Genomic DNA, 22,102 nt, shown 5'->3' with positions numbered 1-22,102 from the left:
TCTATTTGCCATCCCTGCCTAAACTATCTTAGATCTGAACTATGCAATGTTTCAAAGGTCATTACTCACCATTTGAATGATACCAAGAATAAATTGGTAACTAATGCAGCCTTTCAACTACAGGTGTAATATCGGTGAGTACCAATCAGCATTCTTTCTGTTCATTGTGAACCAATTGCAGTTTCCAAAGATTCTCCATATCTAACCAGCAATAATTCTGTCTTGGTGTACCTAAGGCAGATATCACCATAGTAACAGTTGACTCCATTAGGAATGAATGTAGATAGCCTAACTACTCATTAGTATAATCTCCTTCTGAGAATCCAGTTGCAGGTTTTATTTATTTATGCAGTCTATCTGGTTAATTAATTATCCTAGAGCAGCAGCTCCCAATCTTTTCTGTACCCCGCACCCCTTGAACGCTTCTGATAGATTCTCACATCCCTTAAAAAAGTTCAAAATAATGGCAACAAATTATGCATATACAGTATAATTTTGAAAACCTGGGTTTTTGCACCACTTGGAATATCGTCTTGCACCCCCAGGAGGTGCGAGCACCCCCAGTTGGGAACCCCTGTCCTAGAGTAATAATTCTCAAGGCAACCTGCAATAAAAGGTCAAATAAAATCTGAAAGCCACATAAAGCAAATCAAAAGCAGCATAATAAAGCAAACCATGAAAGACAGCCATCAATTAAAAGCAGGAGAGGCTAAAATATCTGATGACATTTGATAAGCTATTTCAGATGATCTCAAAATCACACAGAAATGAAAAGTCTTGAAAGCATCACAAAACTAAAACTACCTAAAACACAAATCAAATATAGAGAATATTAAAGATAAAAGAGAATGATGTGGACTAAGCTGCTGAAAGAAAAATTGCAGTGGAGGCAGGAGGTGAACAGTTTTTCCCTGGTAGGAGAGATCTGAGGAGTAATGTGTTGGAAAAGCCTCCTGAGAAGCAAGCCATTATTTATCGTGAGGAATTTGGGAGTAAAAAATGTGGACTTAGGGCCACAGAACACTCTGAGTGTCTGAGTGTGTAGAGCAGAGTGGTATACAGTTCATGGAACAATGGCTGCCCACCACATGGAATATACTCACATCTATTGTGTTCAGTAGACATTCAAGAACCTATTGAAGAGCATTAACAGGATTTCAAGAAGGATCTGTATGTACTTCTTAAAATTCTTGTTGAAGGTAGTTCTGTAAAGGTATGGAACACAAACCTAGCCTATTTTTAATTGGATAGCAGCATATAATTGGTCAAATATAGCATTATCGCGGAGGAATACTTAGGCCACTACAAACAAACATCCACAAAATGTATGGACATGTTGTTAGAAGATAAGCTGAGTTTGAAATGGTTGAAATTTGTTTATGTCACATTGCAGGCAATCAAGTAAGACTTCCAAATGTATCGTGCTAACCTGACAAGGCTCATCATGGCATTCCATAAAAACAGTATGAAAGGTCTGCATCTTTTACCTGGACTGTACAGATGATTCTCAATTTACAACTATTTGTTTGAAGTTACAGTGGCACTGAAAAAGTGACTTATGACCATTTTTCACACTTATGCCTGTTGTAGCATCCTCATAGTCACATGAACAAAATTTGGACACTTGGCAACTGGCTCTGATTTTTGATGCTTGCAATGTCCCAGGCTCATGTGATCACCTATAGTGACCTTCTGATAAGCAAAGTCAGTGGGGAAGCCAGATTCACTTACCATGTTTCCTTGAAAATAAGACTTGGTCTTATTTATTTATTTGCCTCTAAAAGAGGCACTAGGTCTTATTTTGGGGGGGATGTCTTATCCAGTTACCTCAGGAGTGCCGCAACCAGGCCTCCCACACCCTGACACCTGTTGCACTACCGCCTGACTTCTTCTGTGGCCATTCACTGTAGGAGGCCATGTGGTGCATCATGCCGGTGCCACTGTTCGTGGCAGGAGGCCATTTGACATGTCGCCCTGGTGCTACTGCTTGTGGCAGGACACCATGTGGTACATTGCACTATGGCACATTCGACTGGTGGCACCAGCATGATGTACCACGTGGTGTCCTGCACCAGCGCAACACACCACACAGCATCCTACCAGTAGGCTGACTCTGTAAACTACTTAGAGAGGGCTGTAAAGCACTGTGGAGCCATATATAAGTTTAAGTGCTATTGCTAACAACAATGGCAAGAAAGGTCATGAAATGGGGTAAAACTCATTTAACAACTGTCTCACTTGGAAACAGAAATTTTGGGTCAATTGTGGTTTCAAGTCGAGGACTAACTGTATCACCATATTTATATTTGAATAAAAGCTCAGCTTTTAGACTGCTTATTTTAATGTATTGCTCATATTTCTATTTCAATGAAAGCAGCAGTACACAGAAGAGGAGAATGCTTTATCCATATTATAGGGGTGCATTTTAAATGAAAAAAGTGATTGCCATCAAGATTTTAATCAATGATGTCCTAATACCACCAAAGCCATAATTTGATTTTTATTTCAATACATGACAAAACACCAGCAGCTACCTGACATACTACCATTTCGATTTGATTTCTTAGATAATTAAGAAGATATTGTTTTATGGGGGAAATGGGAATAGCTCTATACTGCAAGAAAAGTGCAGTAGATCAAGAAGCGATGCTGTTTTAACATAGAAATGACTTTTTATTAGAAGCACTCCTGGGAATAAAGGCATTTCCAATGCAAATTCAGTTTCTCCAATGGACAAATCATGTTTTTCTACCAAATAGGAAGGTTATCAACATGCCTTACCTTTTCTTCTGCTGCACATTTGGATGTGGCAAACATGGACACTTCAAGTGTTTCATGTTCATACAAATGTCAGAGGAAAGAAAAGGAATATACCAAAAGGTATCTCAACTAAGATGTTAATTAGAAGAGAATAGAGCTGGAAGGGGCCTTGGAGGTCTTCTAGTCCAGCCCTCTGTCTGAACCATCTCAGACAGGTGATTGTCCAGTCTCTTCTTTAAAATTTCCAGCGATGGAGCACCCACAATTTCTGGGGGGTAAGCTGTTCCACTGGTTGATTGTCCTCACTGTCAGGAAGTTTCTCCTTAATTCCAAGTTGCTTCTCTCTGATCAATTTCCAACCATTGTTTCTTGTCCTTCCCTCTGGTGCTCTGGTGAACAACCTGACCCCCTCTTCCTTGTGGCAGCAGTATTCATATACTGGAATACTGCTATCATGTCTCCCTATTTCTTCTTTTCTTTAGACTAGCCAAACCCAAGTTCCGCAGCCGTTCTTTTTTTTATTGAAAAGTTTTATAAAAGGTTACAATATTATCCCATTCCCAAACCCCACCCCCTAGGCCCCCCCTCCCCCACTTCCCAGAGCTGATTACAGGGTTACAAATATATAGTAATCATAATCTAACTAACATTAATCAACTATATAAAAAACCAAATACATAATACACTTTAACCCGCCTTTAACATAATTACCAACACTCTAAAATACCCAACTTCTAGAAAAAAATTAAATTATAACAATAACAATCTAAAATTTACTCATAAGCTAAGTGATGAGCCTTGGTGGAGCAGTAGGCTAATGCCTCCTTAAGTAACACCAGCTGCCTGCAATTAGTGCAGGTTTGAGTCGCACCAGGCTCAAGGTTGACTCAGCCTTCCATCCTTCCGAGGTAGGTAAAATGAGGACCCAGATTGTTGGGGCAATAAGCTGACTTTGTAATAATGCCACTTGGGGGGGGGGGCGAAAGCCCTAATAAGCAGGCATATACATAGAATGAAGGCTATTGCTAAGCACATTGGTTTGTGCTTAAAATTGTAAGCCGCCCTGAGTCTTCGGAGAAGGGCGGGATATAAATGGGATTTTTAAAAAAAGTGAAACTTTTTAGTCCCATATTTTTTTCTGAATATAATCTATCCATCTTCTCCAAACCAAAATGTATCTTTGTTGTGAATGATCCTTCAAGTAAGCAGAAATCTTAGCCATTTCTGCTAGATTTGACACTTTAAGCGTCCACTCCTCTATAGTAGGCAGACAATCCTTCTTCCAATATTGCCCTACCAATAACCTCGCAGCTGTTATCAAGTTCAACATCAAATTAATTTCTTTAGCGTCACAGTCTGTAATAACACCCAATAAAAATAATTGTGGAGTAAACTTTATCTTACTCTTAAAAATCTTTTGAATGTTCCACCAAATTTTAATCCAAAAAGCTTTTATATTTCTACAAGTCCACCAAATATGAAAATAAGTAGCATCCAAACTACCACATCTCCAACATTTGGGCTGTAAATTGGAATACATACAAGACAGCTTTTTAGGATCCAAATGCCATCTATAAAACATTTTATAAAAGTTTTCTCTTAAGTCCGCAGCCGTTCTTTATATGTTTTGGTCTCCAGGCCTTTGATAATCTTACTTGCTCTTCTCTGAATTTTTTCCAAACTCTCAACATCTTTTTTGTGATATGGTGACCAAAATCGGCTGCAGTATTCGAAGTGTGGTGTTACTGGGGCTTTATAATGCAGTAGTAATACTTTGCATGATCTTGCATCCTCTGTTTATACAACCCAGGATTTTATTAGCTTTTTTGTTTGCTGCTGCACACTGCTGGCTCATAGTTAAGTGATTGTCCACTAGGACGCCAAGGTCCCTCTATCTGTTAAGATAGGCTTGATGAAACAATTCTGGAATTATTGACAACAAAGCAATAAAAGTTGCAAGACGTCAAACAAAATTGCAAGAAAAGTGAATATAGTTTGGTTGTGCTGTGTTCACACTTAGATATGTCAACAGCAGTGAAATTCATTCTTTAAAAGAACCTTCCTGAAGTTGTTAACATTTACAAGACCCTTATTCAGAAGAAAATCCTTCAAAGAAATCTGAGGAAACAAAAAAAAAAAACCTCAACAAGGAATTTCCTTTAGAAAGAGTCCATCTGTGACTTTAACAGCTATAAAATATTAAATTATTTTAATGAAATTCTATACAGGAGGCAGTGCCTGGCATCTATGAATGTCAAAATCTCCAGTACCGTAGTCAGAGATCCATCTGTGAAGCAATGCTGGTTGATGAATCTGAAGAATATAGGAGGATTTGGCCTTTGCGTAGTTGCTGGAGTGGACGTCAGATACATCTTCAGTTTTTAAATCTCATTTTAGCATAACAAGCATACGGTTGTTAAGTGAATCTGGCTTCCCCATTGACTTTGCTTGTCAGAAGGTTGCAAAAGATGATCACATGACCCTGGGAGACTGCAACTATCATAAATATGAGTCAGCTGCCAAGCGTCTGAATTTTGATCATGTGACCATGGGGATGCTGCAAACGGTGGTAAGTGTGAAGAATGGTGATCAGTCACTTTTTTCAGTGCCATTGTAACTTTGAACGGTCACTAAGCAAAGTGTTGTAAGTTGAGGACTACCTGTACACCAACCTGACCCTCACTAAACATGGACTTAAAAACAATGCTAATGGAGGGGGGGGATGAAAGATTGCAAAAGACGCCAACGTGGCCTTATAAAAGCTGAAAATCAACAAAGATGCATATTGGAGGTGGAAATGAGGACAGGCCACAAAGGAAGAGTGCATATACAGATGGCTGGGATTTTCTCCATTGGAGAAGAGATGCTGTTTGACGAAGCTGGAGAACATAAAACTAGAAGGATCTGGGCTTTATGTAGTTGCTGGAGTGGACGTCAGATGCATCTTCAGCCTCCCAATGTACCACGTTAGCAACGACATAAAATTATAATGCTGGAGGAGGCAAAAATGAGGCATAACCTTTAAGACTAGCAAATCCCACACTAATCCCTGGTGTTTTGCTGCATCAGAACACTTCTGCTACACTGCAGCCAATTGATTTACATTCCCTACAGATTCTTGCAATAATGATGTTTTTTGTTTCCAGGACTTCACACCTGGCTTCAGCTTTCTTTTAGAGATGCTTCCCATTTAGATGTGAAAACATCAGTTGGATTTCTTTTTTTCCAAAATCCTCTATTATTTTCTGAAGCACAGCATTGTTGCTCTTTCAGAATATATTGTACGGTACATGCTGAGTTCAGGAACACAAGCTATTTAGTCTATTTTATCCTCCTTGAGTTCCCCCCCCCAAAAGAAGGTGCTGAGGGTTTGTTGATAGGGTTGTGCTATAATCAGTTATGTAAAAGAATGCTCCAAAATAATTTAATAGTACATCATCAGAATCCTGCAGATTTTGGGGGGATTAAAACATTCTTTTTTTATTGGATATAAATTTTGAACACTTTTCCCCACAGGGGATGTAATCTTCATGTATTTTTCTAATAACCAGTTTTTGTACTGCCTTTCAGAATTGGCTATACTGTAAGGTCAGTCCTACCATTAGGCAGAATGAAGTGGTCAATTCAAGCATATGAAGCTAGATGTCTCGAAAGCACACTGCCTAACAGGGCTGCTGTGAGGGCACAAATGTGCTAACAAACATGAATGTCCCCATGAGCTCCTGAAGTCAAGGAGCACTATGAAGTTCTGTTTGTGCTTCTGTAAATAGAGCATTTTTAGACAGTTCGCCTATTTGAAATTATTATTATTATTATTATTATTATTATTATTATTATTATTATTATTATTATTATTATTATTATTATTATTATTATTATTATTATTATTATTATTATTATTATTATTATTATTATTATTATTATTATTAAAATAAAGTCCAAACTACTGTTCTACCATGTAAAGAAAAAACCTTAAACTTTTGGAAAGAACTGTGGGGAAACCCAGTGGAACATAATAAAACTGCCTCCTGGATCAAAGATATCCAAAAAGAAGCAACACAAAACAAAATGAAGAATATTGTAATAACCACTGATATGGTTGCAAAACAAGTAAAGAAGGTCAAGAACTGGAGTGCACCTGGCCTGGACGAGCTGCATGGATACTGGTTGAAACACCTCACCAGCCTCCATCACCACATGGCCACTCAGTTTGATGAAATGCTTCTAAATGCCACAAGTGAAAAATGGTTAACAGCTGGTCAAATATACTTGATAATGAAAGACCCTGAAAAGAGCAAAGAACCAAGCAACTACCGCCCAATTACTTGTCTGCCAACAACATTCAAACTTTTTACAAGAATACCGGCAAATTCAGTATTCAATCATCTGATGGAAAACAATTCGTATCCAGCAGAACAAAAAGGAAATTATAAAAAATCAAGAGGAACAAAAGATCAGCTGCTCATTGACAAAATGGTACTTAAAAATGCAAAACGATGAAAAACAAATTTAAATATGGCATGGATTGATTACAAGAAAGCATTTGACTCATTACCCCACAGTTGGATTAATGCGTGTTTGGAAAACTTTGGAATTAGCAAAAACATCTGTACATTTTTGAAAGCAAATATGCAAAAATGGAAAACAGTTTTAACAGCAAATGGGGAGAACATTGGTGAAATCAACATCAGACGAGGAATCTTCCAAGGGGACTCACTTTCACCACTACTGTTCAACATCGCATTAATTCCATTGAAAATAATATTACGAAACACAAAACTGGAATACCACATCTCAAGCCAGCATGGCAAGATAAACCATCTATTATACATGGATGACTTAAAACTGTATGCGAAAAGCCACACTGAACTTGAATCAATACTCAACGCAGTTCAACTGTTTAGTAGCGACATCAGAATGGACTTCAGACTTGGAAAATGTGCTATATTATCCATGCAATGAGGAAAAATGGGAAAAACAGAAGGAATAGAACTGGGAAACGGAAGTATTATGAAAGCAGTAGCAAAGCATGACGGTTACAGATACCTAGGCATATTGGAAGCAGATAACATCTTGAATGGAAAAGTCAAAGAGCCAACACAAAAGGAATACATCACAAGAGTCTGCAAAATACTAAAATCAAAGCTGAATGGTGGAAATATAATTAAAGCCATTAATACATGGGCAGTCCCAGTGATACGCTACCCAGCTGGAATTATCAACTGGACATTGGCCAAATTGGAGCACCTAGACCGGAAAACGCATAAACTTTTGAACATGCACCATGCTCTACATCCACAAAGTGACATCGACAGATTGTACCTGCCAAGAAGAATAGGGGGCAGAGGGCTACTGCAAATCCACCAAACTGTAGAAGAAGAAAAACGAAGTTTGAATGACTATGTGAATCAAAGTACAGAAAAATTGCTGCAGGCTGTGAAAACAGAGAGCATTATCAAAATAACAGAAACAAAGGCAGAATATAAGGAAAAATGGCTGGATGATAGATTAAATAGATGGAAAACCAAAGCTTTGCATGAAGAACATTTGAAAAACATTGAAGGAAAATGTGATAACAACTTGACATGGGCATGGCTTAAGATGGGAACCATCAAGAAAGAAACAGAAGGCTTAATACTGGCTGTTCAAGAACAAGCACTACAAACTAATGCCATGAAAGCAAAGATACAAAAATCTACTGACAATCCAAATTGCTGACTTTGCAACAACAAAGCTGAAACTGTTTCACATTTAATATGTGAGTGCAGCAAAATCACGCAAACTGATTACAAAACTAGACATGACCGAGTTGCTAAACTAATCCACTGGGCATTGTGTAAAAAATATGACTTGCCTGTGTCTGAAAAGTCGTGGAAACATAGGGTGGGAAAAGTTGTCGAGAATGAGACGGTGAAGATCTTGTGGTACTTCCAAATACAGACAGATTGCCATTTGGAACACAACACGCCAGATATCACAGTTGTAGAGAACCGAAGCATACAGCTGATTGATATCGCTGTACCAGGAAATGCCAGAGTCAAAGAAAAAGAACTGGGAAAAATTATGAAATACTGCAACCTGGCCATCAAAACTGCACGATTATGGATGAAATGTGTAACAGTGATACCCATTGTCATCGGGGCACTGGGACCTATGTCCAAAAACTTTATAAAATACATCAAGAAATTGCAACTTCCTGCAATAACTCCAGCAAAGCTACAAAAAACTGTGCTACTCGGAACATCTTACATTTTAAGGAGATACCTGGTTGACACTTAGGATGCTGGCAGCAACCCGAGTCAACCATTAATGCCAGTCAATTTGAGTGTTCAGTTGACTGAATTTCATGTTTTATGAATAAAAGTTTTATAATAATAATGATGATGATGATGTTGGAAGGGACCTTGGAGGTCATCTAGTCCAACACCCTGCTCAGGCAGGAAACCCTATACCATTTCAGACGAATGGCTGTCCAGTCTCTTCTTAAAAACTTCCAGTGTTGGAGAATTCACAACTTCTGGAGGCAGGTTGTTACACTGATTAATTATTCTGTCAGGAAAATTCTCCTTAGTTCTAGGTTGCTTTTCTCTTTGATTTAGTTTCCATCCATTGCTTCTTTTCTTGCCTTAAGGTGCTTTGGAGAATAGCTTGACTCCCTCATCTTTGCAGCAACCCATGAGATATTGGAACACTGCTATCATGTCACCCCTCGTCCTTCTCTTCCTTAAACTAGACATACCCAATTCCAGCAATGTTCCTTATACGTTTTAGCCTCCAGTCTCCTAATCATCATTGTTGGTCTTCTCTGCTTGTCAAAAGGTTGCAAAAGGGGATTACATGACCCTGGGACACTGTGACCATCATAACTATGAATCAGTTGCCAAGCATCCAAATATAAATCACATGACCCTGGGCATGCTGCAATGGTCATAAGTGTGAAAAATGGTCATAAGTCATTTCAGTGCAATTGCAACTTTGAACAGGTTGGGGTTTTTTTTTGGGGGGGGGTGTCATCAAGTTTTTGACACCTTGCTAGGTGGTACTTGAATATTGCCATATCCTAAAAGTGGTACAATCGGTGAAAAGGTTGAAAAGCCCTGCCTTATATGTTTTAGCCTCCAGTCCTCTAATCATCTTTGTTGCTCTTCTCTGTACTCTTTCTAGAGTCTCAACATCTTTTTTACATCATGGTGACCAAAACTGGATGCAGTATTCCAAGTGTGGCCTTACCAAGGCATTGTAAGTGGTATTAACACTTTGTGTGATCTTGATTCTATCCCTGTTAATGCAGCACAACACTGTGTTGGCTTTTTGGGTAGCTGCAGCACACTGCTGGCTCATATCTAAGTGATTGTCCACTAGGACTCCGAGATCCCTCTCACAGTTGCTATTATTGAGCAAGGTATCACCTATACTATACCTGTACATTTGGTTTTTCTTGCCTAAATGTAGAACCTTACTTTTTTCACCATTGAATTTCATTTTGTTAGATAGCTCCCAGTGTTCAAGTCTGTCCAGATCCTCCTGTATCTTAAGCCTATCTTCTGGAGTTTTGGTTATTCCTGCCAGCTTGGTGTCATCTGCAAATTTGATCCCCTCATCAAAATCATTGATGAAGATGTTGAAGAGCACTGGGCCTAGAACAGAGCCCTGGGGCACCCCACTACACACTTCCCTTCATGTAGATGCAGTTCCATTGAGGACCACACACTGCGTATGGCCGGTCAGCCAACTATAAATCCATCTGGTGGTGATGCTGTCTAACCCACATTTTTCTATCTAATCAAGTAGTAGCTTTGGACATTAAAAGTATGCCATATTATGTCTTGTGTCACAGAGTAAAATAGCTAGGTCTGGCTCTGATCCATTACTATTTTGAACACCATGGAAGCTTCTTTGGACCTTCAAATTGATCAAAAAGTAATTTGGAGTGACATTTTAAATCAAGTGCTAAACTTCGACAAAATTAAATCTCTGCTGAACAAAGAAACTCACTAGGTAACACTCTCTCACAGTTTAGACCATACAGTGCATTTTGCCGTGGCTCTTAGAGCCCAATTTATTATTATCTCCATGCTGTGAGACTTCAATAGATCATATTCCTCCCTCCTCCCCCAAACCAAAGAAATTGCTTATCATACCTAATACATTTTGCACAATGCATTGTTTTGTGAAAACTAAACAGTATCGTCATAATTCCATAACTGAGTTGCTAGGAGGTAGCTTCAGCCAGTAGGCAATTTTATGATGGCCTATTAGTACATGGAATGAAGGACACTGTTAGATTGAATAAACTCACAGTCTCCCCTAAGAGCAGGGGTGTCAAGCTCAATTTCATTGAGGGCTGCATCAGCATTGCGGTTGCCCTCAGGGGCTGGGTAGGTGTGGCCAGGGTGGGTGCAGCCTACTGGGTGGGGGTGGCTGGAGTGTGTGTGGCCTACTGGGTGGGCATGGCCAGCTCTACATCATTCACGTCAATGGTGCCTTTGAGGGCCTGGGCAGGAGTGGGACAGATTTGAGGGTCTCTGGAAGAAGGAGATGGGACTGGGGCAAGTGAGGAGACCTGGCTTTGTATCCAAAGCTTCCTTAGCAATAGGATGGGAGACCCCCCAGGATAGGCCAGGAGGAGGGGGCAAAGGGATGGTGAAAGGGCAGCAGGGAAGGACTAAGGCAGGACTTCCCTCAGATCCTCCCCTCCCTCCCTCCCTCCCTTCCTCCCTTCCTTCCTTCCTTCCTTCCTTCCTTCCTTCCTTCCTAAGAGTGGTGAGAAAATATTTGAGATGAGGGAGGGAGAAAAACAGGCAAGAAATGCAGCTGGGGAAGTCTCATCCTTCATGAGGAATGAAGAAATGCACCATCGCCTGGAAGTGGCCAGCACATGGCCCTCACCTACTTCACATATCTGGCTTGGTGGGCTCTGGGGGAGGGGATGCCATGATCAGCATGAGAATCGATGTTACCTGGGCAATGCTGTCCAGACCCCAGCCTTCCGGGTTTTGGCAGGCAGCAGGGCGCTCTCCTCACAGTGCTGAGAGGCTGAGCTGGGTGGCATGAATCTGAAGAGAAGCGCAATGCTGCCCAGCCCCTAGCCTGCCTGAAGTAGGCTGGGCCATGTGCTGGCCACTTCCAAGCAATGGTGCATTTCTTCATTCCTCACAAAGGGTGATACCTCCCCAGCACGCGCCCAGTGGGCAGGGCCGACGCAACAGGGGTTGGTCCCTTGCTGTTTCCAGATGGCTTTGTGGAGCTAAGACTGAATGTGTTTCAGCAGAGATGGCCACCACAAAATTGTACATTGGCGGCTGGCCTGGGACAGATCTGAGGGTCTCTGGCGGAAGGAAGGTCTCTGGGCCAGGGCCAAGGCAGTGGGGGCCGTTCCCTTACTGTTTCCGGGTTGGGTTTGCAGGCCACATGAAACCACTTCACGGGCCGGATCCAGCCCCCAGGCCTTGTGTTTGACATGTCTGCCTAAGAGGCTTGGTTTTATTTATCTTTTCAATCTAAAAAATGTGACAAAATTGTTCTTTAGGAAACCAGAACAAAAAGCAAGAACTGGACTATAAAAAGGCAAGGACAAGCAAGGGACCAAACCATTCCTTTTTGCACTGAAACTTACACTGTTCTGAAATTTAAGGCCCATTCAGAGTTTAGTGATAATTCTAGCTTTTCTTTATGCTTCCTATTTTCTCCTTTCCACCCCAAGTAAACATTTTTGTATCTGGCATTTTTAGATAATTCACCTGTTTGAAACAGCAACTGAGCATTAAATTACTCTTTTTTATTTAAGTAGTAATCAGCATTAAGTACTAAGAATTAATGAAGTATTAAGTGGTAATTAGGATTGTCTCTCAGTGGATGTGCTGATAACATTTTATTTCAAATTCAAAATGAACTGCTGCAGCATTAAATCCTCCAACCCCCTACCCTATCTCTGCAAATAAGTAGAAAATGCATGATCATTGGGTTATATTCTACTGGGTAAAGTCAGTAAATACTTTCCTTTTTAAATTAAAATTGCAAATCATTCAGATTTGCAAAACTGACCTTAAAATAGCAGCCAATGTTTTACTAATTTTTCCCATTTACAACATTTCTAGCTCACTTGTCTTCAACCTCTTTCAATCAATTATAGTATTTGCAGTTTTGCTCTACTGCAATTAGCCTTAGAAATTGTCATATTTTACAACATTTTTTTATGAGTTAACCAAAACATTGCCTGCTAAAATCAGAATAAATTATTCTGAGGATAGGAAGAATAAGCTGATGTTACCCTTAAAAGCCAAAACATCACAAAAATACTATCTTCCCTCTTTTGATCCTGGGTTTGTCTACATTGTTACTCCAGGTCTGAGGTGGGGAAGTATGGCTCCTTTATGACTTGTGGACTTCAACTTCCAGAACTTCTGAGACAGCATGGGTTAGGGTACAAATCTAAGTGCTGTTGCTATTGCTATTCTTTGGGTTTTTTTAATCTTGCCCAAGTAATTGGTTTGACTACTTAACAGTTGATAGAGTAATCTTAGCAGCGAATCATTATTAAATTATACCTGTTTGACTGCAACATGGTTTCTAGTCTTGGTCAGTTACTTGAGACAGTGGGGGAAAGAATTTTCTGTGGTTATTAAAATTCTTCCCACCAAAGGTAATAGAAAAAGAAGTCCAGGTGGAAGGGAAAGTGCTAAAGAAAGAAATATTTTGGGGGTTTTTTTCCAATCAGTTATGTCTGTAATTTTCTCATCAAGGTTTTTCAGAAGGAGTTGCCATTGCCTGTTTCCTAGGACTGAGAGAAAGTGACTTGTCCTCAATGGGTTTCTGCCTAAGGCAAGACTAGAACTTACAATCTTCTGATTTCTAGCTAGTTGTTAAGTGAGTTTTGCCCTACTTTACTACCTTTCTTGCCACAGTTGTTAAGTGAATCACTGCACTTGTTAAGTTAGTAACACAGTTGTGTTACTGAGCTAATTTAAGCCAGTGGGTTAGGACACTGAGCTTGTCGATCAGAAGGTCGGCAGTTTGGCGGGTCGAATCCCGAGTGCCGCATAGCAGAGTGAGTGCCTGTTACTCGTCCCAGCTTCTGCCAACCCAGCAGTTCAAAAGCACGTAAAAATGCAAGTAGAAAAATAGGGACCCCTATGGTGGGAAGGTAACAGCGTTCCGTGCACCTTTGGCGTCTAGTCATGCCGGCCACATGACCACGGAAACGTCCTCGGACAAGCGCTGGCTCTTCGGCTTTGAAACGGAGATGAGCACCGGCCCCTAGAGTCGGAAACGACTAGCATGCATGTGCAGGGGAACCTTTACCTTTACCTTTTTATAAAAACAGCAAAGCAGGCCTATAGTCAGAAAGTACAGAATTTCAGGATCCTATGGACCCTAGACATAAATGGCAAGGTATTCAGGCTATGAGCAACTGTAAGGCAGTTTCCCTGACATGTAAGGATGACATGGATTTTCTAAAAAAAGCTAAATATGTTTTTTGGGATGATCTGAGCTGCAAACAACATTCCAGCAAGGAAGGCTGTTCCCCTTCCTGATGAACAGGTGATCATGTTTGATACAACTGCTGTTTGTAAGGTCCTGCTGAAAGTCAACATTCGAAAATCTGCAGGCCCTGGTAATAACCCTGGGTGAGTACTTAAGGAGCATGTTGACCAGGTGGCCACCATTCTCACAGACATCTTCAATCTCTCGTTGCATCAGGCTGTGGTTCCATCATGTTTTAAGACTTCAATCATTGTACCAGTGCCCAAAAAAATCTATAATCATATGCCTTAATGATTACCGTCCAGTTGCACTCACTTCCATTATGGAAGTGAGAGATTTTTGAGAGATTGGTAAATGATTATATGGTTTCATGCCATCCCTCTACATTTGACTCATTACAGTTTGCCTATCAGAAGAATCACTCTATAGATGATGCACTTTCCTATGGGCTTCACCTTAGCTTGGTGCACCTGGAGGGGAAGAATACTCATGTGCAAATGTTGTCTATTGATTTTATTTCTGTGTTCAACCCAATCATTTCTCAGCATTTGGTGAACAAACTGGGCCTATTAGGTTTTAATACTGCTTTATGTAACTAGATACTTGATTTCCTTATTGATTGGCCCCAGTTTGTGTGAGTTAGAAAAAAAGTTTCTAACTCCATCTCCTTGAGTACAGGTTCTCCACAGGACTGTGTCTTGAGTCCATTACTGTTCACCTTCATGACCCACGACTGTTGTGCCAAATCTGCTACAAATGATATTGTGAAATATGTGGATGACACAGCAGTGGTGGGTCTTATCCAGGCTGAAAATGAAGACTGCAACTCATAAAAAATGAATTATGCATATCGAAGCACAGCAGAAATATTTTATTCCGCTAATTATAAGATATATAGAATTTGGAGGAATTATCTATTGGTTCTGCATCCTGACCCAGAAACAACATGGTGCTTTGAAAGATGCAAACTCATCCTCAATTCTCTGCCTCAGTTTTAAATTTGGAACAAGATGCGTTACTATGTTTACCTTGAAAGAATCTACAGCATTCATAGGAAATTTCATGAAAGTATTAGCATTGGAAGGTAGGAAAATTTTAAGAAAGATTTCTCCGCTGCAGCTTGCTAACAGGTTTCTTTCAAACAAAATATATACTATAAACACACGTAGAAAGTCGGCACCCACCCACCTTCCTAGAGAAGGAAATATTTTGTGGGATATTTTTTTAAAAAAGGCAAAATATTATATTTCCTCGAAGGAATAATGGAGAAAAAAATCTTAAAAGGCAGAAACCATCCCCTGCCCCAAGCAGAAACTGAGGAGGCCATTTTTTAGAAATGCAGATTTGGTAATCCATTCAGAAAGACCGAGGGCAAGAAGGCTGGAGCTGAGGGGATTAAAAAAACAAAAACTCCAAGGGCAGGACATGAGCTTTAGGACATAAAGAAGAGCCTTGGTGGAGCAGTGGGCTAATGCCTCCTTAAGTAACACCAGCTGCCTGCAATTAGTGCAGGTTCGAGTCCCACCAGGCTCAAGGTTGACTCAGCCTTCCATCCTTCCGAGGTAGGTAAAATGAGGACCCAGATTGTTGGGGGCAATTAAGCTGACTTTGTAATAATGCCGCTTGGGGTGTGTGTGAAAGCCCTAATAAGCAGGCATATACATAGAATGAAGGCTACTGCTAAGCTTGTAAGCCGCCCTTAGTCTTCGGAGAAGGGCGGGATATAAATGGAATTAAAAATAAAAAATAATAAAAAAATAGGATTAGCCCACCACCGTTAGAATAGGGAAAAGCACAAGACTCACTAGATTGCACAGCATCTCACAGAACCCTATAAAGATACACCCACTCTTAATTCCATTTGGTCAGCTGTCCCAAAACCACATGCTGTTGTTGGTTCTGTTCATCAATAAATGCCTTCAGATCAGTCCTAAATTCTTTTCATGTTTTTTTAAAAAAATATTTTTTTAAAAAAAATAACTTTTAGCTTTAATTTTTTTAAAAAATAAATGTAGCTTTGGGTAGTTCTGCTTTTAGTGAACTCTCTTAGCAAAGGTAAAAGTACTGATCCTTAAGACTGCAAATAATTTATAACAAGGTCCTCTGTCATTTCAAGGTATTGGATACAACTCTGTCGGAGGAACTTCGTGTGTGCCATGAGCAACTCACTCAGGGTTTTAGGACTGGATCCAGTGTTCTTTTCACCTCTATTAATTAGCTGCAGGGGCTCAGGCATCCTGCCTTCTGCTGACAGAGATGCATAAACTCTACAAACTCTACAAATTAAACTCCAGTCATGAATTCCCCTGATCACTTTAAACTATACGGCAAGCTCAAATCCATAATCCAGCCAAAGGCAAATAAATTCGCTCTCTGTGAGAACAACAGACACACGGAACAGGGGGAACAGATGCTTTACGTAACAAAGCCAATGATCCAAGCCTGAATCACCAGGTCTGAATTTGCCTGGTGGAGCACAGTGAACAAGGGGGAGAAATAACCTATGTCGGTAAGGGAGAGAGTCGTCACCTTATATGCTGGGATATAACATGGAGAAAAAGGGCTGAAGAACATCAAAGTAGCTCCAGATTGTTCAGAATGTAGCCAAGGCCACCTCCTCTTCTCATCTGATCTCCTTACCCACCCACCCACTGGTCAAAACATAAATGCCAATGCAAGCAATATCGTATAAGAGCTTCATCATAATTTTGCAGCCCATGATTAGGAAGTCATATTAGATAGACAGTTAGAATAAGTAGGTGGGAAAGCCTGCAAGTCTTACCATCTCCAACAGAGGTTTGCCCCCATCCCTCACCAACCCTTGACAGTGGCAGGTGGACTAGTGGCTGGTAACATGAAGCCTTCCAGTCTGCTCACAATCAATCATTCCTCATATAAAGTTCTTACCTGGGAAAGTGGCTGGCAAGGCATGGAAATTGGTTGAAGATGTGATATTGTCATGGAAAGCCTCAATCATCCAGGTCATCATTGTCCCAAAGGTGCTTTTTCAAAAGGCAACTGGACTTTCTTGATTTTCCTTGAAGACATTTTGCTTCTCATCCAAGAAGCTTCTTCAGTTCTGACTGAGTTGAGTTTGCTATTATCAATAAAGTTGTGACTCTGAAGCTTCTTGTCTTAAACCCAGTGCTTTTTTTGTAAAAGAAAAAGGTGCCGGAACTCACACATGTCATACAACCCGCATTGCCTACCCTACAAGGTTCCATCCAAAAAAGGTGCCGGAACTCCGTTCTGAGGGTTCTATGACAAAAAATGCCCTGCTTAAACCTCTCCATTCTGGCTCTGAAATCTGCTAAACCAACTCTTTTGTCCAAAGCAACAGGATGCAGCATACTTGCTTAATCCCTACAAAGAATTCCTTGTGCATTTTCTGCATGTACCTGCAAGGAGTATCTACAATGGAAAGAATTCTCTACATTATCATTACTCTTTTGAAAAGAAGAAAAGTTCAAATGAAATTGCAGTAGATCTCATTTAATCCTTAGTACATTTTGAATGTGTTCTTAGCTGCACAATTCAAAAGTTTTTAGAAAATGAAGACGTGTGTTTGTGTGTGCATGTGTGTGTGCGTGCGTGTGTGCATGCTTGTGTGCGTGCTTGTGTGTGTGTGTGTAAAGAGAAATTCCATTTGCTCAGCTACACCATTCTCCTATTGAAGTATCAGCTATATCACAGATTGTTTTCATAAAGTGTGGGGGGGAAATCACTCCTTATAGATGTCAACAAGCTCTTAAGTATAGATATTGTATTAATACTCTATTTATCTATGATTGTAGCAAAAGTGAGGCATGCTTTATTTTCTCAGGAAAAGTGGCATAATTTCTAATCCACATCTCCCTTCCATTATATTGGTGCCACCTTTGTTCACTGAAATGTGTGAAAAATCAAACTTCCTATTGTGAGTGAAGTATAGTCCAGAATTTTTATTTGCATCCTTCCTTTTCTACAACCATCATTCTCTGTCATCAAAGCTGGCTGGTTACAGGTTTTTCAGTGCCCTGGGCATAACGCTTTAAAAGCTTCTCAAAACAGAAGAGCTTATTTATTATTTAGAAAAAATTATATGGCCATCCAGCTCACTCTCAGTGACTCCGGGCCACTTACAAATATCAAAACCCAATAGAAAAACAATAAAAAGCAATAATCTCTCCCCCTCCAGTGACAACAATCAAATGAGTCATTCTGGGGGGCCCAGGCCTGTTGGCAAAAGCAGGTCTTTGTGTTTATATTGTGAGGTAATACTTGTACATATTTAATTCTTCACTTATTTCAATATTGGCACTGGGATGGATAGAATTATACCCAGGACAGAAGGTCAGTAGCAATAGCACTTAGACTTATATACCACTTCACAGTGCTTTACAGTCCTGTCTAAGCGGTTTACAGAGTCAGCATATTGCCGCCAACAATCTGGGTCCTCAGTAATGACAGAGATGGTAGTTGTTCTGTTATTTGTGGTTGTCCATAATTTCTGGAGCGTTGGAAGAGGAATAAGAGAAAAGAGGACCAAAGAGGACCATAGGTAACCTCCTGAAAGTGCTGTCTACTCCTTTTGGGCTTTCATGGAAGAGCAAGCTTCCCATATTTGATTAGAGCATATCTAGGGTGAGAAGAAGTAGCAAGAGAAATTAAGCACTGATGATGTTACCTAGTTTGGCTAATGAAACATCTGCAAGAAAACAACCAAGCTCAGAGAGCACCAAGGACTCCTCACTTCAACCCTGAGCTACAAATATTCTCTTCTATTGGTAGAATGCAGTGATTAAAAAGTGGGGACAAACAGCCCAAGACTTAAACCTCAGTTCTGCCTCACTGTTGTTTACTGTACATGGGGGGGGGATATTCAAACGGATGAATAATTGATGCTATTTAAGGCAAGGTATCTAGTTAAGAAAGTATCTGCCATTCAAAACTGGGAAGCCCTTTGCTGTTTCACCTCTGAAATATCGTATTTCAGGATGCTGACTTATCTAGCTTGAACTTTTAAACCAATGTTTGCCAAGTAACACCGTTACACTTCCACATGAACCACAATACCTGAAAACATTTCTGTTGGTATGCTGTTAGCCAGGGAACTAGCAAATTAAAATGCCATGAAAACATGCAGTCTTTCTGGCCAGAAATTCTTTATTTATTTTTAAGTAATTTTATGAAAAGTGTTTTTTTAAAGATAAAAACTAGTGCAAAGTAATAAAAAGTAAGAAAGAGAAAAAGAAAATTAAAGGAATCATCAGTGAGAAATGTAAAAGTGTTAAGAAAACAACATATAAAGGAGTGGTTTCTGATATTTTTTTACAGCAATGGTAAGTACCAATGAAGGAGAATATTTGCAGCTCAGGGTTGAAATGAGGGCTGATGATGTTACCTAGTTAGGGTAATGAAACGTCTGCAAGAAAACAAGCAAGCTCAGAGAGCACCAAGGACCCCTAATTATAATTATAAATTTATCTCTTTCTCTAAATTTACAACATGGCTTTCTTCTTTCTATAAACTACCCTGTCCAATCATCAGAATGATAAATTTAAGTTCATTTTTTTCTGTTTTCTGCAAAAAGTCCATAAGGGATCTCCGCTCAGGAATAAATGTGGAAACTGTCTTTTCTCTAATCAAAAATGTCAGTTTGGCCATCTCAGCATCTCTTACCATCTTCACCAACCAATCTTCCATTGTGGATAGTCAAGTCTTTCCATCTTTGTGCATATAATAATCTTGCTGCAGTTATCATATACAAAAAACAATGTTCCATGACTTTTTTTTCCCAACTATGTGTTCATTCAAAAGACCTCTGGTCTCAATTATATATTAATCTTTAAAACTTTCTGAATCAGTGTGTGTATTTGAATCCAAATATTTCTTGCTCTATAATAAAATGCCCCTTCCTGTTCTTCATATTTCCAACATGTATTTAAAGTGCCTTTGTATATTTTAGGCAATTTCTCTGGTGACATACAACAGTTCATCATTTTGTAAACTTCTCTCTGAGATTATAACATGGTGTAAATTTCAGTCCATTTCAGCTACATATTTTCCCATTGTTCCATCTCTATATTACAGTCAAAAATTTTAGCCCACCTTATCGTATATTCTTTCACTTGTTCTGTTCCAAATTTCAATAGATGTTTTGTCAATTCCATGGCCATCACTTGTAGATAATTCCATATCCAACTCAGTTTTACAATGTTCAAAACCATAGCGTCTTTTGTCAGGTTCTTTATTATTCAAATGACCTGACATCTATTAATTAAGCACCAAGTAATATATACTTATTTCTTCTTCTTTTGCCTTCAACACACATATTCCAACTAGGCATTTAATAATAAAATTAAAGATGTAGATATCTGTGACAAGATGATACTCAAACATCACCTTCATAAATACATATACAAACATATATATATATATATATATATATATATATATATATATATATATATATATATATATATATATATATATATATATATATATATATATATATATATATATATATATATATATATATATATATATATATATATATATATATATATATATATATATATATATATATATATATATATATATATATATATATATATATATATTGCCTTTGTATGCCACCTAAATCTAGACAAAATATTAAAACACCACAATGGCCACAAAGGTAAATGTTGCCAAGGTTATGATTTTCTAAGTCTAAGACATAATATATGACTGTGCAAGTTGGACCATCAGAAAGGCCGAACAAATAAAAATTGATGCCTTTCAATTGTGGTGCTTGAGAAAATTGCTGAAAATTCCTTGGAACACAAGAATAACAAATCATACAATATCATTTGAAGGAAAATCACAAATGAGAAAACAAATAGATCCAGAGGGCCCAGTGGAAGTACTGATAAAATAAGCTAAAACCTTGGTACTTTAGACATATCGTGTTAAGGAAAGAGTCATTGGAGAAGACTCAATACTTGCTAGAATAAAGGCAATCAGAAAAGAGGTTTACAAAAAACGCAGTGGCTAGATTTTATCGCTGATGACACAAGTGGAAACTAAAAGCACTGCAATAAATGAGTTGCTGATAGAGAATCCTGGCCAACTGATAGGTCCACGAAAAGTTGGAAACAACTGAATGACTTCACACAAATAATGCTGTCTACAACAGAAAACTCTTGGATGGCTTCTAGCAGGATTTTTTTTAATGGCCAACATTTCTGCCCACCACCACTACTACCAAAAATTTGGCACAATGTATTTCATTCATTCATTCATTCATTCATTCATTCATTCATTCATTCATTCATTCATTCATTCATACATTCATTCATTCATTCATTCATACATTCATTTGCTGCCCATGACACTATCCAAAGTGACTCCAGGCAATTTACAATATAATATGTTTTGGAAGCCCAAACTAATCATATTGATGTGACAATTTCAAAAATGTCTCTTCCAGGTAAACCTGGATTTACAGTTAATTGCATCCTGACCTTTGAAGCAGATTAGTTAGCTTGAATCATCCAGAGGCAGCTCCTGAATTAGCAGGATTTGCCTAGCACAGCTGACACCAAGAGAAAAGGTAAATGCTTAGCACAGTAATAGACCCACAACAACCATTTGCTTTTTAAGAAGATGCTGACTAGACCACAGGTCTGCAACCCGCGGCTCCAGAGCCGCATGCGACTCTTTCAACCGTCTCCTGCGGCTCCCAGTCCTCTGCTATGTGTACTCCAAAAAAAAAAAAAGTGAGAGTAAAAAAGTTCAACCAACTAATTCAAATATGCAGGGTAGGTGCATATCTCGCCTTGGCTCCACTCTTCAGTCAAACTCTGTTCTGCGCATGCACGCATGTATGCACATG

Source organism: Vipera berus (genome assembly GCF_964194415.1).
Source record: "Vipera berus genome assembly, chromosome: 1".
In the NCBI taxonomy this organism is placed as follows: domain Eukaryota; kingdom Metazoa; phylum Chordata; class Lepidosauria; order Squamata; family Viperidae; genus Vipera; species Vipera berus.
The sequence above is the reverse complement of the archived record's forward strand: the minus strand, read 5'-3'. Positions refer to the sequence as shown.